Source organism: Rhineura floridana, chromosome 5, assembly GCF_030035675.1.
Source record: "Rhineura floridana isolate rRhiFlo1 chromosome 5, rRhiFlo1.hap2, whole genome shotgun sequence".
Lineage (NCBI taxonomy): Eukaryota > Metazoa > Chordata > Lepidosauria > Squamata > Rhineuridae > Rhineura > Rhineura floridana.
Genome location: NC_084484.1, coordinates 94,251,220 through 94,272,085, shown reverse-complemented (window position 1 = coordinate 94,272,085; position 20,866 = coordinate 94,251,220). Strand labels below are relative to the sequence as shown.

Sequence of the window (20,866 nt, the reverse complement as noted above, 5' to 3'; positions counted from 1 at the left end):
TACATTGATTGTGCTGGCTTTAGCTTATTACCTTTACTGGTAAGTAGCATCTTATGCAACAAGTTCTTGTGGGTCACTTTTCCTCTTTATAAGGTTGGGATCACATGTCTTTTTGAGAACTTGTATCGGATGCAGTAGCTTGTAACTTTAGATCAGTGCTGTCCTTATTCACAGTAGCACTCATTATTTGTGGAGCTCAGGTGTTTTGAGGAATCTTATGCGATGAAATGGGAAATGAAGGACGATAGGTACTAAAACATTGTAAAAGAAATCTTGCTTTCTAGTGTCTTGTTACTATTTGCAGATTCCATATCCACACTTGCCTTGAATCTCTTATATTTACGACTAGCTGTATATGTTACTAGCCGTGATGGCTGTGCTGTGCCACCCTAGTCAGAGGCAGCATGCTTCTGAAAACCAGTTGCCGGAAGCCTCAGGAGGGGAGAGTGTTCTTGCACTCGGGTCCTGCTTGCGGGCTTCCCCCAGGCACCTGGTTGGCCACTGTGAGAACAGGATGCTGGACTAGATGGGCCACTGGCCTGATCCAGCAGGCTCTTCTTATGTTCTTATGTGTAACTGTAATGCCAACCATAAAATGTTTTGTTGAGAAATGGGACTTTAGGTTGTTTTTGTCTTGTCTGTAGGGCTCATTCTGTTCCCCCCACCCCAAGGTTTGACATAATGGAAGAAGAATCTATTTCAGTGCACATTATGGGTGTAGAGAAACAGATACAGAGGCATTCCAGTGGGAATGGGAAAAACTTAGCTCTCTGGAAGCTTGTAGATGTAGAATTTCACCTAAATTTGTACCCTTAAACTTTGTATTCAGGGAATGTGGAAATGCAAACTATCATTTTTAATGACCTAGGCCAAAAGGTATGTTGAAAAATATTGAAAGTAGAAAATAGGGATATACTCATTTTCTTTTCTTTTTTATTTTTAAAGAAAAAACTGAAAGTGTTCAGGCTTATTTATAAGTGTAATTAAATCAAAGCAATTTTTGAGCTGTAGTTGAGACATTGGGTGATTAGTCATAATCGGAGTAAACCCATTGAAATCAATGGACTTAAGTCCATGAGGCGGAATCCAATGTTGTGCAAGTGAATTACCTCTCATTCAACTAGATTTTGCATTCCTCTCCACCCTGCAGCACCCCCTGTGCCCTCAAAATCTGCTCTGGAGGGTTCCCCAACATGTGGAAGGCATCTGGAAGGCTGCAGAGGGGACAAAAGGAAAGTGAAGTCCTATTGCGTGATTGGAAGCCTGTTCCGCTTGTGCATGGTCAGTGTTGAATACAACCCATTGATTTCCATGTGTCTGCTTGTGAGTATGACTTAGGTGGATATTACTTATTACATCCAGCATTATGCAACCTCAAAACATGGAGATAGGACTCTTCAATTAAGTTTGTCTTCCATAAGTACACTTTGATTTTCAGTGCTCGGTTTCAAGAGAAACACATGATGTTGTTACCAAGTTATTTACTTCACAACTGATCATCTAAAAGAGGAGTGGACAGTATGTTGTTAACAATCAAAACTGCTCTTTTTCTAGCCATCGAATTTGGTAGATCTTCAGTCCTTTACCCTGATAACCCAGTTTCTACAGGAACTCTTGAGAGCATTTGTTCCTTTTTAAACCTTGCTTGAGATTTTCTGCTCATGTAGGTCTTATCTCTTTTCATTCAGAATGAACTATTAAGATGAGATCAGAGATTGCTGACTACCAGCTTTGCATATTGGGAAATTAACCTAGTTTTGCTGTTATTCTACCAATGGTCTTTTAGGTTATAACACTTCACTATTACCATTTTGTGTATGCTTTTATTTCCTGTTTGCCTGCATGGAATACTTTGAGAAACCTTAAAGAGGAACACAGTTTAATTGGATTGAACTCTTATTCTGTGTGTTGCTTGCTGACCTATATGTACTCACAATGGGTTTTTTTAGTTATGTCATTTGAACACATTTATTGACTTCCATGTGTATCCATGCACTCACCTGCCATGCTTTTTCCCCTTTATCAAATTCTGCCTGACTCTCGTTTAAAAAAAATCCTATAGTTGCTTTTGCTTCAAATGGAAAAGCTTTTGTACTTCCAGAGAGAGTAATTGAGTTTATAACCTCTTGGCTTGTATATTCTTTGGGCCAAGGACTACAATTTGTGCACATTTTTACTGGACTCCCAGAAATGAGGGCTTGACTTGATTTGATCTCTGGGTGCTAGCAGCATGTGAATGCTCTTGAATAGGAGTGTAGGAGCAGGATCTTTTAAAGAACTTGTTAGTGCCAATGATAGCCTTCTGACCTGCCGCCTAACAGTTAAACCTTCATGGTTGCATTTACAGCTTGTTCCTTCCAAAGGGTTTGAGGTAGATAACAGCACTGAAGTCAGACTTTGATGAAACATGACATTATAATAGCAGAATGTGTGTGTGTGTGTGTGTGTGTGTGTGTGTGTGTTTGTGTTTGTGTTTGTCATCACTTTCCCATATCTGGGAGTGGGGTGAGCTTGGATCTGCCTGTGGAAACACAACAGATGGCTGTTATCTTAGCAAAGGCCCAGGAAATGGGAATTTTTATATCCTCTCAAGCAGCTGCTCCTCCTTCCTGGGCATCTGCTGGGGTCCCAAAGCACACCTAGTTTTTCAATGGGCCTCTTTTTCTTCCTGAATAGACTTCTTTTAATGAAGCCCTCCAGCTCCAGGCCAGCATTTTCTCCAACAGTTCTGTACTTCTTGCTGGGCTTGATGCTGCCACCTCTGCTTGTTAATAATAATAATAATAAATTTTATTTTTCAGCCGCCTATCTGTCCGGGTTAGGGACACTCTAGGCGACGAACAACAAGAATAAAAACAATACATATACATATCAACATAATCAATTTTAAGCTAAAAAACCATATGTTAATTCAGTTATAACATAAAATTAATCTGTCCCAATCTTGTAGGCCTGCCTGAACAGCCAGGTCTTCAAGGCTCGGCGATAGCTGGACAAGGAGGGAGCATGTTGTGAAGGGGGAGAGCCTGGGTTCAAGGTGGGGATTCAGTTGCAGTATATGGGTCACTAGAAGGGGCCAGGAAATGTGTCTTTGAGGCTGGGTAACACAGATAGCTCAATTGTGACAATGGGTTCTTCACAGCTCCTGAAGGTTTGTGCAGAGTCCCATTTTTCTTCCTCAGATGAGGTGGCTCCCCCTAGACCCATGATTGGGCTGAACTCTGAAAGGTTTGGATTCAAAGGACACAGTACTCTGTGCATACACTAGGGCTCCTCAGGTTCCCCATTCCTGCCATATATACCCTTTGGTCACATGAAAAACTACTTCTGAACATTTGGTGAGTCCCCAGAGTGGTATTTAATGTGGCACATTTGGAAGGGCAAACTGGAAATCCATTTTGTGTGTATGCAGAAGCACCTGGAGCATGCTCAAAAGTGTCTTTGGATCCCAGCCATACCATCTGAGCAATTTCACATGCTTGTTTATTTATTATTAAATTCATATCTTGCCCTTCCTCCCAAAGGGAGCCCAGGGTGGCAAACAGATTATAAAACACTAATAACATCTCAAAAACAAAACATCTTAAGCAATTCGAATACAATTCCAGAATGGGATAAGGTGTCTACTTAAAATACTTGTTGAAACCTTCAGTAGGCATTTCTGTTGTTGAAAGGACAACAAGATGGCACATGTTTAATATTTAAGGGAAGTGAATTCCAAAGAGGTGTCACAACACTAAAGGTCTACTTCCTTTGTTGTTTGAATGGAGTTCCTGTTAAGATAGTATCTGCAGAAGGCTTTCATCTGCGGAGTGCAGTGATCGACAGAATATATAAGAGATGAGAGTCTTGAGACAATCTTTCAGGTATTCTGGTCCCAAGCTGTATAGGACTTTATACACCAAAAACTTGGTGCGCCTTGAACTTAGACTGATAGTTAATTAGCAGCTAGTGCCACTCTTTCAACAGCAGGGTAACATATCCTTCCCCAGTGAGCAGTTGCGCCACCACATTTTGTATGAGCTGCTGCTTCCGGACCAGCCTCAAGGGCAGCCACATTTGTGCATTACAGTAATCTAGCCTGGAGGTTATCAGTGCATCAGTGACAGAGTAATGCCAGTGCATGGATGTCCAGAATAATGCTAGGAATATGTTAACTAATATAGCTGTTTTTGAAATGTTTGGAAGTACCAAATCATAAAGTGCTACTGAGCACATGGTTGCACTTTAAAAGAGTTTGAAAATGTAAAACACCACTACCATAGCAACTTCATTTTCACATTACAGGCGGGCCCCGCTTATACGGCAGGTTCCGTTCCGGACTGCCACCAAAAAGCGGAACCTGCCAAAAAGCGGAACCCATTGAAGATAATGGTGTGCGTCGCGTAAAAATGGCGCACGACGAGCAAAAAACGCTGTAAAAGCGGAACAAGTGCCTTAAAGCCGTGACTTTCCCTAATTGAAAGACGCCACATTAGCGGAACCCCGAAAGGCGAAGCGCCATAAAGCGGGGCCCGCCTGTACCAATTTACTGTTGGATGTGCAGCTAATATTGAATTCTGGCTTGAGAGTGTTTCTAAAGAGACCTGCCACACATACCCTTTTATAGAAAGCTTAATAATTCAGAATATTTCCCCAAACTGAAGCAGGTAGGTTTTTAATTAAATAAAGAGCTATTATTTTCTAGATAGTCCTGCAAAACCCAGGCAGTTGCCAGCCTTAATTAAGATTCTTAGGGTTTCTTCACATCACATCCTATCAGAACTACTTCACTATCACCTTTGAGTAGTTATAATCTGGGCAATTTCTTGTCTGTTTAACCTCTGAGATGGTGTACACACTTACCTGGAAGTAACCCCATTAAACACAATAATTCACTATCATCTTTGAATAATACTCTGGGCAATTTCTTGTCTGTTTAACCTCTCAGATGGTGTACACACTTATCTGGAAGTAACCCCATTAAACACAATAATTGCATTCATATGCCATGATAAATCATGGCTTATCATGCCAGAGAGAAGCCTAATCTTTACCCATCTCCTCTCTTCCTCTGGCATGGCTGCAAGAAGGAGATCAGAAGGTTTCACTTCCAATTTTCAGTTAACCACAAATTAAATATTACATTTGAATCCTAAACTGTGGTTAATCTTAACTATGGTTTCTTGAAATGAGCCTGCTTCATAAACCACGGTTTGTTGGGTTTGGCTGACATGGCAACCTACGGCTAATAAAAAATGGAAGCGGAAGAGGAGGGAACATGCAAGCATAGAGGGATCTAAGTTCATTCCCATCAAAATAAAACATGGTGACCAAATGCAGACACTTTGACTTACTTCTGAGCAGAGATGAATAGAATTATGCTGGAAAAGAATCAAACATCTGCCTTTCTCGGGTGAAACCTGACAAGATTTTTTGCACCTCAAACCATTCAAATATGACATTTACAACAGGTCTTAAGATCAGTGTCCATTAAAAGAAGTATTGTCTTGAGTAGCCATTTGTAGTTATGTGAGGCACAGATTTCTGTATCTCTTTACAGTCAGGACAGATGGAGATGATGAATAAATGAACAGCTTGCTCATTCAGTTGGAATACTGATAGCCCCAAATGCAGTTGTGGGTTACCACAGAAGACAGTGCAACATACTGCTGAGGATTGTTCTCTTAATAGATTTGCCAGGAGCTTGAACACTTTGAACTATGCAGATGATATTGTGGCTTGGCTTAAGTAGATTGATATATCGTGGTTTGGTCGATTAAGATAGCTGAGCTGAGAACCTAAGATTCTGGGCTGCAGCACGTCCTACTCTGTTATTGCTTTTCTAAACTTGTAGCTTATACTTTTGAACTGTTGTTGTATGTTTCCAGAATCTCCCTGGCATGACATTTTAAACATGGGCAGGAGTGGGCTAAACATATTTCCTATTGGCAAGCAGTGGCTGCTAATACCCATTGGGACTGGTGGGGCAGAAAGCTAAGAGAGCTAACTAATTCTACCTTTGTCCCCATTCCCCTGCTGAGTTTTACAAGGGCAGCACTGAGGTTGAGGAGAAGGAAACAGCCAGCCAGAGCCACCCTCTGGACTGGTTGTAAGTAAGAAAGCAGGCGGGCTTGGAGGAATCAAGACAGGTTGGTGTGGTAGGGCCCCATTTGCCCTAATGGACCAGCCTCTACTGCTGGCAAGGAACTCTGCATAGATGCCACTCTTTCATTCCTTAGAGCAGGAGTTTTCAAACTGTGGTCTGTGGACCATCTATTGCTTCTTTTGTTTCTAACAGGCAGGAAGATCATTAAGTGATCCGCCAAGACCTTCAGCAATTTTCAAGTGATCCATGGGGGGGGAGTTTGGGAACCACTTCCTTAGGGGCGCACAACATTTGGAAGTAAAACTGACCCAGGACTATGCATATCTTTCCTATTTAACTTGGGATGGCTTTTTAACCATTGAAACCTTCGCCTGTTGAAATCTCCTCCGCTACACAGCTATTAGGTGCAGGAGCCCTGTCCTCTTTTTCAGCTGGTTCCATTCTTCTGTGTTTCCGGCAGGAGGGTTTTGTGAGCATCACAGTTTCTGGTTTGCCTGAAGCAAAAAGAAAGTAAGATTTATTTATTTATTTGTGGGGGAAGAAAAGACGTAAATCCAGACATATAAGTAAATAGCATTCTTACTAGTGTTTCGTCCTAATTTGGATGTTAACAGTGTAATCTTATCCATGTTTATTTGGCAACGCATCCCACTGTATTTCACTGGTACTCGTTTCTTAATAACTTTAGGACTGCAGTTCTAAAACTGCAGGGCAGGGTGTAAAACATAAGTTACTGAAACCGCATAGTTTACCAAAAAAGATGCCTTAAAGAGCAAAATCCAGCTTCTGCCTCAGGTGGCAGAGATTTCTTTCCTAGTGAGAATTGTGCATCAGACACCTGAATCCGTGGCCATTCAGATGCTTCCTTGTAAGTGAGGGCAGGTTTCTGTTTTAGTGTGATGTCAGATCCCACATGGGGGGCAGAGCTGACAATAAGCAATGTTTGAAATTGACTTGTTAACAGTGCCTAGCAGAAACCAGTAATGATTTGAAACGAATGCTGATGAAAGTTAAAGAGGAAAGCACAAAAGCAGGACTAAAGCTGAATGTCAAGAAGACTAAAGTAATGACAACAGAAGATTAAAGTTACATAAATTAAAGTTACATAAAGTTGACAACAAAGACATTGGACTTGTCAAGACTTATCAATACCTTGACACAGTCATTAACCAAAATGGAGAGAATAGTCAAGAAATCAGAAGAAGGCTAGGACTGGGGAGGGCAGCTATGAGAGAACTAGAAAAGGCCCTCAGATGCAAAGATGTGTCACTGAACACTAAAGTCAGGATCATTCAGACCATGGTATTCCCGATCTCTATCTATGGATGTGGAAGCTGGACAGTGAAAAAAGCGGATAAGAGAAAAATCAACTCATTTGAAATGTGGTGTTGGAGGAGAGCTTTGTGCATACTATGGACTATGAAAGAGACAAATAATTGGGTGTTAGAACAAATTAAACCAGAACTATCATTAGACGCTAAAATGATAAAACTGAGGTTACCATTGGACACATAATGAAAAGACATTATTTGTTAGAAAAGACAATAATGCTTGGAAAAACAGAAGGGAGTAGAAAAAGAGGAAGGCCAAACAAGAGATGGATTGATTCCATAAAGGAAGCCACAGACCTGAACTTACAGGATCTGAACAGGTTGGTTCATGACAGATGCTATTGGAGGTTGCTGATTCATAGGGTCACCATAAGTCGTAATCAATTTGAAGGCACATAACAACAATAATGTTAGTTGCCAGGAATGCTTTGCCTTCTGGCCAGAATAGCCACAGCTTGATCAATGGGGTGTGTACAACTGATGGTATGCAAAGTTCAGAGCCAATTCTTGCTCATCTGCACTGGCTTCCTGTGCTAGTGATTTATCTTTAAAATTCTAAAAAGCGTAGGTGTCGGGTACCTTAGGGAATGGCTGCTTCCACATGTTCCTCCCCATCTTCTGAGATCTTCTGTGTACCTTCCTATTGTGAGCCTAGACTGAGGGGGGGAAATAAGTGTTTTTCCCCCACAGGGGCACCCACCCCTTCACAAACATGTAAAACAAACTACCTTAATGTCTAAACTTCTCCACCATTTGGTTCATTTCTACAGCTGTTCATATTTGCTGACTTGTTCATTTTGGGTTAGATGCCTTTAGCTGCCACTGAAATCAATGGGACCTGAGTTAAGTTATGACTAACTTTTCACATTTATTTTAGCGAGTGGGACCTAACTGCAAGTAACTTAGCCTAGATCCAATCCACTGTGTTCTGTCTCTGCTTTTCCTGTTTATTGTATTTTCTTTTCATACATTTTAATGTGAGTTGCTTTGAGTATAGATACTTTTATCCTCTGTAGAAAGGCAGTCAATAATCCAATTAATAATACCAGTCTTCAAGTTGTAATCTTTCTCCTTGATGAACATTTGGCAGTCAAGAAGAATGCTATTTATGTGTGAGCAGCTATTGTTTAATCAAGATGATTATAGTTTTGTACAATAATGGGCATTTTTCTAATAGTTACCACTTTTGGCAATATGTTTCAGTATAGCAATAGGAGGGAAATGGTTTTGTTTCTTGGAATATGAGACTCTGTAGGCAACTTCTTCAATATTGAATTTTTTTTTGTTACCTCAGAAGCTTTTTAGGCCTCATCCACACTGGAACACAAAACCGTGTTCAATAGATGCAGTCTGTATTTGTATTGGATTTCAGTTTAAATATTAGACAGGCACCATCTCTGTTATCTTTTTGGCGCCTATTGAAAACCTTCCTCTTTCAACAAGCCTTTTAAGTTGAGACCTTATCCCAGTCTGCGTCTGTGTTGAAATTGCTTTTTAATATGTTTTTAAACCTTTTTTCAAAACAATATGTTTTTAACCTTTTGGTTTTTTTAAAGATGTCTTGAAAGCTTTAAAAAAATTTTTTTAAAGATGTTTTGTTTTAATGTATTTTAAAGTCTGTTTTTATGACGTTTTAAAGTGTTTTAGTGCTTTTGTTTGCCACCCTGGGCTCCTGCTGAGAGGAAGGGCAGGATATAAATAAATAAATAATAAATAAATTTGCTTTAATATATGGAATTGTTTTAATTGTCTTTATTGATGTCTTTACTGTTAAATTGCTTCGAGGTATACTATTTGTAAATATAATGAAACAAACGATTGCTTCTGTTTGCCTTTTCCATTTCTCTCATACTTTATGAGAAGCACAACTCTTCTCTTATGTGGGACAGGATACGCCCCTTTCAGAATGCATGATATTAACTATGATGAACTATATGCTGTCTTCCATGTTATTTTCTGTTGTTGCTGGAAAGTGCAGGTGGGGAGGTTGCTGTTGCACTCAGGTTGTGCTTGAGGGCTTCCTGTAGGCATCTGGTTGGCCACTGTGAGAACAGGATGCTGAACTAGATGGGTTACTGGCTAGTCCAACAGGCTCTTCTTATGTTCTTCTTGCTGCTGTCTTCAAGGACACTCTCTCCCACAATGAAGTTTGGCTTATGCCTTTGTCTTTAGCCTTCCAGCCAAACACACACTGTTAGGTTGGTTCTCATTGTTTCAATTCAGTTCCATTTCAGCTAATCAGCTTATTGTTTCAGCCCTATGTATTTTGGTATATTGCCATTAATGTATGAAATAGAATTAAAAGGGGAAAGCAGTGTCTTACCTTAGAGCTTGCTGTATATGTACAACAGCAGGTGGGAATAAAATGTAGCATGGACTAAATTGCCTGCACACTAGTTTGAACAAAAAAAATGGAAATGGACTTCCTTCAAGTCGATCCTGACTTATGGCAACCCTATGAATAGGGTTTTCATGGTAAGCGGTATGCAGAGGTGGTTTACCATTGCCTTCCTCTGAGGCTGAGAGGCAGTGACTGGCCCAAGGTCACCCATTGAGCTTCATGGCTGCATGGGGATTCGAACCCTGGCCTCCCAGGTCGTAGTCCAACACTCTAACCACTACACAAGAAAAGTCAAATTAGGAAAGAAAAATTCACGCCATTTCTAAAATAGAGACAAAGGTCAAGCATGTTGTGAATGATTGTAACCCCCTTGAACAGGCAGTTTAAAAAAGAAAGGCAGAATATCAGTTTAAAGCATAAATAATATGAACAAATGAGAAACATATTGGTAGCAAAAAAAGGAAATTTGACAGCTGCATTTACATTTTTCTGAGCGGTTTCTTTTAAATTCTGAACTTTCTGGGTAAATCCATTTTGATGTTAGGAATCTCATGTATGTGTATAGCTGGGTTGCCATACTAATTTGTAAAGAAACATGGTAGGATACAGCAGAGTGTCTGTTTACACTGAAAGCACTGTTGTTGAATGTCTGCCTAATAAGATACCTGGGAAAGTAAACATATTTCCAGATTTAAAACAGATTGTAAAAATAAATTCTAAAAGTAATGGTGTAATTTAAAAGACAACTGTGTTGTACAGTTAGCTTTCCTAACTTTAAATTTCCCTGCAAAAGACTTTGAGCAACACAGAAAAAGATGTCCTTAATGGTCATGGATAAAAGCATGCTCCAAAGAAACACAGACTTATCAGTTGGTAATGTTTTTGATTGGCCAGTTTTGATTGGCTGGTTTTTTTGGTTGCCTAAAATAAAACAAAATAAAACATTAGGTTACAAGAAAATAAGTAAAGTTGGTCAGTACCTAAATAGGTTCTTCTGTGTAGATCTTCATCTTAAGGACCTATGTTAGTTAAGAGAACAAACTATAGTCATCATGAAGAGAATATGGTTGTAGGGTTTCTGTGCTTTTAATAGCAGTATGGCAGACAGAAATTCACCCCCCCCACATCACAGCATCTTTATTCTAGGAATCCTGTAAAATTTCTGCCTATTACATCAGGGCCAAAGGTGCAAGAGTCATTGGCCCTGCCAGAAACAAACCAGCAACTTTAGCTGTGGATGCCAGGAAAGGTTTTGACACATCTCAGACCAGCATACCCAAACACAGTGCCTTATACCGTTTTTTATGTTTCTTACAAACATTTCCCAACATAAAACCAATGTCACCTTACAATAATTGATTTTGAGTTTCAGTGTTTCAAAATCATACAGAACAAAATTACAATGTACCATTTGTAATTCAGTAATATGAGAGCATTGGTCAGGGGTCTGATTACTTTTGCAAGGCACTGTATGTGGTGCAGATCCATTGGGTAACAGATTTCTGTATAATATAAATATGCCCATGAGGTGGATGAGAATGGAGTTGTCAAGATCTAAGGGCTGCATATCAAGAACCCCTTGTGTATCTGGGGATTCCGTGTCTTTTCTGATAAAGCTTTCCTGCCTTCCTCTGTTTCTAAACCACACCACAATGTAATGAGTAGTTTCCAATTTGGTTAAGGAAAGAGGTTCAGTTTCTGAACTCCAGGCCTGCAGCTTTGATGGATCACACCCAGCTGATTTGAACCTTCAGGGAATTGGTTGCCTAAACCCCCTGAAACCAAGGGGAGTCAAAAAGAGATGGATGGCGGGATGTGAAGCTTCATATAATACTTTATTATTGATAAGTAGTTTCAATACTACTACTACTACTACTGCTACTACTACTACTAATAATAATAATAATAGAGCCAGTGTGGTGTAGTGGTTAAGGTGTTGGACTATGACCTGGGAGACCAGGGTTCGAATCCCCACACAGCCATGAATCTCCCTAGGTGACCCTGGGCCAGTCACTGCCTCTCAGCCTCAGAGGAAGGCAATGGTAAACCCCCTCTGAATACCGCTTACCATGAAAACCCTATTCTTAGGGTCACTATAAGTTGGAATCGACTTGAAGGCAGTACATTAACATTAGTTTCAAGGTAAAACAAATACTGTGTAGTACAAAGTCTAGCAAAACTAGGTTTGATTTCTGTTGTTTACCATTTCCTGTTGGTGGATCTAAAACATCTTTGTTTGAACAGCATATAATTCTTTGCAGATCAACACACACATACTGACCATAACTATTGGCGGCATCTGCATAGGTTCACATCCTTTTCATTTTCTAATAATGTTGTTCATCAGTGATTTCCTTGAGCCCATCTGCAGAAATATTTTTAAAGGCATGCCTTAAAGCAGCCTTGTTCAATCTAGTGCCCCTCCAAATGTTTTGGACTCCAGCTCTGTGCTGGCAAGTGCTGATCGGACTTGTAATCCAAAACATCTCGAGGGGGCACCATGTTGGGGATGATTGCCTTAAAAGAGTCTGGAAAATGTTTTGTGCTCAGCCAGGGGTGTGTTTTGGAATGTGCCTGTAAGAGCCTATTCCCTTTCTAAATGACTGTCATATGACATTTTAAAATTTCTGTGCAAGAAATTAGCAGGCAAGAAGAAATCCTGCAAATATTTAATCATGCATTAAGTTAAAACAGGTGCATGAGCCACCTTATCAGCAATGCTGCATAGCATAATAGAGAAGTAAACATGAAAATGGGGTGGGTTTGTTGTCTTTATTTAGATTGTTTGCTGTCTACTTTAAGTTGCAAAACTATCATACTAATCCATTACGTTTTTGAACTGAAAGATTCATCTTTAGGCTTACGTATGTGGCTGTTGCTATTCCCATGAAACTTTTTCTCCCTAGTATTACTGATTACTCACCTGCCTGTATAGCTTGTTAATTGTAGACTATAAACCTATGTTGATGATATGGGATTGGAGTTAGGCCCACCCATCTGGGCTATGTTTGTGCAGTTCATTTTTGTGCAAGGGCCTAGGGACATAAAACCTAACATGTTATGCACAGTCCTAGATTGTATATAGGCTGTGCGTATGAGGCACATTGGGATCTGTGATGTCTGCCCCTATATTTCAATGTGAAAATGGTTGGGGTCGGGCAAGGCAATGTGATCCAGATCTCCATCACATGTATTGTTTCACCAGCTGCACAGGGATCTTCTGTTCCAGATAATAATGACTGAAAGCTCCAAAAAGGATAGAACTAATCCTGCAATAATAAAACTTGCTAATGTTTTCTTTCCCTCCTCCTACTAGGTCACAGCATCAGCCTAACTTTACCACAGACCTATTTCTGGAATTGCCTCCTGAAATTGTACACGCTGTACGATTAGCATGTGCTCATTAGTAATTTCAGTGCAAAATAAATTGCATTTGTGACATCAATCAGCAAATGCATATTACAACACAATAGATAATTTGCATTAACAGTTTCTGTATCCTAGTTAAGGGTCTATGGTCTGTGGACCACCAGGGGTCCAGACCTTCATTCAGGTGGTCCGTGGCGTGTTATATAAAAATATAACTAAAATCATGCAGCATCTAGCACAGTGGATTACAATTGCTGCAAGAGGCAGGAAAATCCTTAAGTGGTCCACCAAGACTCTCAGCAATTTTCAAGCGGTCCATTTGGGGGAAAGTTTGGGAACCATTCTCCTAGATAGAATGTTTTGGAGAACATCTTTATTGAATTTTCTGATCTTATTTTGTGGGTTTATTATAATCTTTCAGAAGCCACATGCTGGCAGTGAGCAAAAGTTGAAACAAAAGTGTTCTGGATCAACTAATTAGAATGAAGACTGCCCTACTTCAGTTTTCATGATGGCTCAGATTAAAATTTCCAATCATATGCGGAACAATTTGGAAGTGAGTCCCACTAGGTTTGATGGGATAACTTTCAAAGTACAGAAGAATTTTTGTTTTAGTGCAACAAACCAATAGAGCTACTGATCTGGAAATGCTGCCTTTTCCAGTTTGTTCTGAAACGACATAGAAAGTGAGTGAAATGCTTTTAAAAGCCAGGGAAATTAAGGAAAAATGATGGGATGGAAGAATGGGACAGCTTCAGGAAGCATTGGGTGGGGAAGGAGACCACATAAAATGTAGGCTTTGGGTGTCAGATTGTCCACCTATGGTATGCAGGATAGCATAAAGTGTGGGAAGCAAGAAGTAACTAGAAATTTAAAGTTTGTAAATAACACTGAAATAGTTACCATGGGTCTTAGTTTCAGAATTGATGGGTTCGTTTGTAAGGAGACTTGGATTACTGAAGTAGTTCTTATTAATGAAGCCGGATGCAAGTTAATAGTATATTAGCTTATGTAAAAGTATGCACTTAGCTGAGTGTCAGTGCCATTTAATTCATTGGGGTGCTGTCAGATAATATACTAGAATTTTAGATTTGTTGCACTATATATATATGCTCTGGGGAATTATAAGCAAAACTGAGCTACTGAATAGACTTAGTTTGAAGCAAAATATGGCGATCCTGACACATCCGGGATGTCAAAGCATTCATATGGCTGTTGCCACATAAAAATAAAATAATTGTAGCTTCATTGTATATGTAATCACCTCAAAAATGGCTTGAATCCTGTTCCAGTTTGAACTCTTCATAAAAGTTATGTGGTTGTACCTGGGAAGAATTCCAACTATACGAAGGGAACAACTGTTTAAATAGAACACTTAATTTTCCACTTGTAGAATTGTCATTGTTTGGATTTGGACATCTATGTTTTTTGTTTGGTTTTTAGTAGATCCTTTATAGGTTGAACATTCTGTTAATTTGCAAGATCCTGAGTGAAATTTAATATTGGCTTCATTGTGTTGTGAAACTTACAATTTATGGAGCAGATCCATCTTTTATCACTAACTGATATCCCTGAATGAAACTCGTTATTACTTTTGTATTTATTTAAAAAATGCTTTATTAAAATTAACAGTAATTAACCCACTTTTGCCTCTTAATCTGGAACTACCTATGCCTTCTGTTTGTGCTGCACTTTCTTAGGGTGCCTTACCGCTCCCCATTGGAGGCCTGTGTTTTGCGTGAGAGAGTGAGTGGGGTGGGGGGGAGAAAGAGACCTGTGCAGCCAAGGCAAACATACTTTTCCTTTAAAAACTACATCTCACACTTTGCCCTCAGTTTATGTACTTTGAACCAATTCCCTTCCTATGCATTTGGAAGCAAGAATTTTGATAAGCAACCCCATCCTGTAAGAACAGAAATAGTGTCTTCTGAAATATTATTTCCTTTCCATTTGCTAAAGAATGTGCTTCTCTAGAACTTTGAAAGTTAATGATGGCAAGATAATTTCCCCATTAAAAATAAATTGTACTTGAAATAAGAGCACACCCTCCAGATGTACCAGTTTCCTTAAATAAATGAGTTGTTGGTGTATAGTATACACTGTATACCAAAGTTATGCCTAATAATAGAGCTAACTTATATTCATTTGGTTGGCACTGATAGTATCTACTGTATTTGGAGAATTAGCATGTGCTGTGAATTGTAATATTTTGAGAGTGTTTTTTTTTTAAAAAATGTATAAATGTATGCCACAAAATGTAAAAAATGTGTTTTTTTAGCTTGTAGTGAACAAGTATGCTTTGAAATAAAATATTTAGGCAAGGTATCAATGCTGTCCCATTAAATTAGCTCACTTTAAAAAAAATATTTTCAAATTATGTCCACCCACATGCCTTTGGGAAGCCCATAAGAGCACACCTTCAGCAGTTTCCAGTAGCTGGTATTCAAAAGCATACTGCCTCTGACTATAAAGGCAGAAAATAACCATCATGGCTAGTAGCCTTACACTCCATGAGTTTGTCTAATCCCCTTTTAAAGCCATACAAGTTGGTAGCCATCACTGCCTCTTGTAGGAGCATATTCCATAGTTTCTTTTGTGTGTCCTGAATCTTCCAACATTCAGCTTCATTGGATGTCCATTAGTTCTAGCATTATGAGAGAGGGGGAAAAACTTTTCTCAATCTACTTTCTCCATGCCATGCATAATTGTATACCATTCTATCATGTCACCTCTTGCCTTTTCTCTAAACTAAAAAGCCCCAAATGCTCCAACCTTGCCTTAAAGAAGAGTTGCTTCATCCACTTGATCATTTTGGGTGCCCTTTTCTGAACCTTTTCCAGCTCTACAATATCCTTTTTGAGGTGAGGTGACTAGAACTGAATACAGTATTCCAAATGTGGTGCATCATGGATTTGTAAAATGGCATTATGATATCAGCAGTTTTATTTTCAGTTCCTTTCCTAATCCCTAGCATGGAATTTGCCTTTTTCAAGCTGCTGCACTCTGGGTTGACATCTTCATTGAGCTACACACTATAACCCCAAGGTCTGGTTCCTGGTCAGCCAGTACAGACCACATCAGCATATATGTGAAATTAAGATTATTTACACTGACATGCGTCACTTTACATTTATTTACATTGTATTGTATTTGCTATTTTACTACACATTCACTCAGTTTGGAGAGGTTCTTCGAAATCCCTTTTTGTTTTAATGGCCCTGAGCAATTTAGTATCATCAGCAAACTTGGCCACCTTACTGCTCATCCTGAACTCTAGATCATTTATGAACAAGTTGAAGAGCACAGGTCCTAGTGCTGATCCTTGGTACTGGACATGAGGTATTGTCCTCCTGTCTTGCTTGTGGGTGCCCCAGAGGCTTCTAGTTGGCCACTGTGGGAAACAGGATGCTATCTAGATAGGTATTTGGTCTGGTCCAGCAGGGCTCTTTGCTGGTCTTGTGATATTTAGTATATTCGTGCCAGTTATATCATCCTCATATCTACTATGGCTCCTTAGAGACATGTTTCCCAAGTAAAGGCCTTCTGTCACACAGTAGCTTCTGGCAGCCTATAGCTCACCTGGGAGCCTATTAACTGGCAATGTAAGTATAGCCATGCCAACTCCTTTCTGTTTGCTGTTACCTGGATTCACATCTCTAACTATGCACTGATTCTGGTTGACTGTTCATTTGAATTTTCATACTGTGAGCATCCTCTGTGGCCTGTATGCAGAGCTTTTTCGGGGATGACTTGGCAATGACTGCAGTTCATAAGAACATAAGAAGAGCCTGCTGGATCAGGCCAGTGGCCCATCTAGTCCAGCATCCTGTTCTCACAGTGGCCAACCAGGTGCCTGGGGGAAGCCCGCAAGCAGGACCCGAGTGCAAGAACACTCTCCCCTCCTGAGGCTTCCGGCAACTGGTTTTCAGAAGCATGCTGCCTCTGACTAGGGTGGCACAGCACAGCCATCACAGCTAGTAGCCATTGATAGCCCTGTCCTCCATGAATTTGTCTAATCTTCTTTTAAAGCCGTCCAAGCTGGTGGCCATTACTGCATCTTGTGGGAGCAAATTCCATAGTTTAACTATGCGCTGAGTAAAGAAGTACTTCCTTTTGTCTGTCCTGAATCTTCCAACATTCAGCTTCTTTGAATGTCCACGAGTTCTAGTATTATGAGAGAGGGAGAAGAACTTTTCTCTATCCACTTTCTCAATGCCATGCATAATTTTATACACTTCTATCATGTCTCCTCTGACCCGCCTTTTCTGTAAACTAAAAAGCCCCAAATGCTGCAACCTTTCCTCGTAAGGGAGTCGCTCCATCCCCTTGATCATTCTGGTTGCCCTCTTCTGAACCTTTTCCAACTCTATCATATCCTTTTTGAGATGAGGCGACCAGAACTGTACACAGTATTCCAAATGCGGCCGCACCATAGATTTATACAACGGCATTATGATATCGGCTGTTTTATTTTCAATACCTTTCCTAATTATCGCTAGCATGGAATTTGCCTTTTTCACAGCTGCCGCACACTGGGTCGACATTTTCATCGTGCTGTCCACTACAACCCCGAGGTCTCTCTCCTGGTTGGTCACCGCCAGTTCAGACCCCATGAGCGTATATGTGAAATAAAGATTTTTTGCTCCAATATGCATAATTTTACACTTGTTTATATTGAATTGCATTTGCCATTATTCCGCCCATTCACTCAGTTTGGAGAGATCTTTTTGGAGCTCTTCACAATCCCTTTTTGTTTTAACAACCCTGAACAATTTAATGTTGTCAGCAAACTTGGCCACTTCACTGCTCACTCCTAATTCTAGGTCATTAATGAACAAGTTGAAAAGTACAGGTCCCAATACCGATCCTTGAGGGACTCCACTTTCTACAGCCCTCCATTGGGAGAACTGTCCATTTATTCCTACTCTCTGCTTTCTGCTTCTTAACCAATTCCTTATCCACAAGAGGACCTCTCCTCTTATTCCATGACTGCTAAGCTTCCTCAGAAGTCTTTGGTGAGGTACCTTGTCAAACGCTTTTTGAAAGTCTAAGTACACTATGTCCACTGTATCACCTCTATCTATATGCTTGTTGACACTCTCAAAGAATTCTAATAGGTTACTGAGACAGGACTTTCCCTTGCAGAAGCCATGCTGGCTCTGCTTCAGCAAGACTTGTTCTTCTATGTGCTTAGTTAATCTAGCTTTAATAATACTTTCTACCAGTTTTCCAGGGACAGAAGTTAAGCTAACTGGCCTGTAATTTCCGGGATCCCCTCTGGATCCCTTTTTGAATATTGGCGTTACATTTGCCACTTTCCAGTCCTCAGGCACGGAGGAGGACCCGAGGGACAAGTTACATATTTTAGTTAGCAGATCAGCAATTTCACATTTGAGTTCTTTGAGAACTTTTGGGTGGATGCCATCCGGGCCCGGTGATTTGTCAGTTTTTATATTGTCCATTAAGCCTAGAACTTCCTCTCTCGTTACCACTATTTGTCTCAGTTCCTCAGAATCCCTTCCTGCAAATGTTAGTTCAGGTTCAGGGATCTGCCCTATATCTTCCACTGTGAAGACAGATGCAAAGAATTTATTTAGCTTCTCTGCAATCTCCTTATCGTTCTTGAGTACACCTTTGACTCCCTTATCATCCAAGGGTCCAATCGCCTCCCTAGATGGTCTCCTGCTTTGAATGTATTTATAGAATTTTTTGTTGTTGGTTTTTATGTTCTTAGCAATGTGCTCCTCAAATTCTTTTTTAGCATCCCTTATTGTCTTCTTGCATTTCTTTTGCCAGAGTTTGTGTTCTTTTTTATTTTCTTCATTCGGACAAGACTTCCATTTTCTGAAGGAAGACTTTTTGCCTCTAAGAGCTTCCTTGACTTTGCTCGTTAACCATGCTGGCATCTTCTTGGCCCTGGCGGTACCTTTTCTGATCTGCGGTATGCACTCCAGTTGAGCTTCTAATACAGTGTTTTTAAACAACTTCCAAGCATTTTCGAGTGATGTGACCCTCTGGACTTTGTTTTTCAGCTTTCTTTTTACCAATCCCCTCATTTTTGTGAAGTTTCCTCTTTTGAAGTCAAATGTGACCGTGTTGGATTTTCTTGGCAATTGGCCATTTACATGTATGTTTAATTTAATAGCACTGTGGTCACTGCTCCCAATCGGTTCAACAACACTTACATCTCACACCAGGTCCCGGTCCCCACTGAGGATTAAGTCCAGGGTTGCCGTCCCTCTGGTCGGTTGCATGACCAACTGGTCTAGGGAATAGTCATTTAGAATATCTAGAAACTTTGCTTCTTTGTCATGACTGGAACACATATGCGGCCAGTCTATGTCCGGGTAGTTGAAGTCACCCATTACTACCACATTTCCTAGTTTGGATGCTTCCTCAATTTCATATCTCATCTCAAGGTCTCCCTGAGCATTTTGATCAGGGGGACAATAGATCGTTCCCAGTATTAAGTCCCTCCTGGGGCATGGTATCACCACCCACAACGATTCTGTGGAGGAGTCTGCCTCTTTTGGGGTTTTGAGCTTGGTGGATTCAATGCCTTCTTTCATGTATAGAGCAACTCCGCCACCAATACGTCCTTCCCTGTCCTTCCGATATAGTTTATATCCAGGGATAACCGTATCCCACTGGTTTTCTCCATTCCACCAGGTCTCCGTTATGCTCACTATATCAATGCTCTCCTCTAAGACCAAGCACTCCAGTTCTCCCATCTTGGTTCGGAGGCTCCTAGCATTAGCGTACAGGCACTTGTAAGCAGTGTCTCTCTTCAAGTGTCTTTGGCACTTGTGGTTAGGCCTGTGGTAATTTTGCTCTTCTGAATTTATATCCTGTGCCCCTGCTCTCACAATGCCTACTTCTAGGCCTACCCCTTTTAAAATTTCATCATTTCTTTGGTTTTTATCCCAGGGGGGAGGTTTATTCCGAACTTGGACTTGGCTACAGCCATCCTTTCAGGCCTTTGCTTTCCATCCCCTGTGTTAGATCTCTGGCAATAACTGCATGTTTGCCTGTGTCTGCATGTTTGCCTGTACCTGATTCACTGTTTTCATCTGTATTTGTGCACTGTAAACACTACTAGATCTGAACTGATAAAACTTTGTAATGTCTGATAAAAAGAAAGAAAAACTGAAACCAGAATAGGATGAGAATAGGAGATGAATGTCTGGTTTGCTGGATTCCCACTCAAAAAAGTTTTGAGTCAGGGAACTTTGTCCATATGAATTTCACACAGTTGCTCTATCTACGTTGCTTCTCATATTATCACTGTGGCCGTTATCAGTCAAATGTGCATCATAGATACTTCATATTATGTAAAGGATGGATCAGTCCCATGTCAGTTTTGCATGCTTTCAGTCTGTTCCGTTCTATTTCTACCTTAATTTGCTTTTTTTAAAAAGTGTTTATATATATCAATTCGTGCATTTTAAAAAGAATTCAATGAATTTAATACATTTTAGCACAATTCAGAGAATTGTAAAATCAGGGTAACTGATTTCCAATCTACACAGTAGTCCAGGAAGTGTGGATCAGGTCAGTTTTTATCAGATTTCACAGAAAAATACTTCCTTGTTTATCCCTAATTCAAATAAGCACTGAGGGGTGTACAAGATAACTAGTGTTGTTATGCCTGTAATGTGTCTCTGAAAGTTGCATATACGATGTGGGGGTAGGGATAGATAGGATTCATCCTTTTCTTATTAACTGCATGTGCCCCTT

The 20,866-nt window shown here is 40.2% G+C and overlaps 1 protein-coding gene across 8 annotated transcripts in view; it reads left to right on the top strand.

Moving 5' to 3' along the window:
* AGPAT3 (1-acylglycerol-3-phosphate O-acyltransferase 3) overlaps positions 1-20,866 on the top strand; it is a 130,817-nt gene that overhangs the window by 51,404 nt on the left and 58,547 nt on the right. Inside the window, exon 2 of one of the 8 annotated variants that reach the window (XM_061627524.1) lies at positions 1,151-1,281. The exons of 6 other annotated variants lie outside the window; for them this stretch is intronic. The gene's annotated coding sequence lies outside the window, so the exon portion shown is untranslated. Of the gene's footprint in view, positions 1-1,150; positions 1,324-20,866 lie in introns of all 8 variants that reach the window. One more of the 8 variants, XM_061627528.1, reaches the window with a different exon arrangement.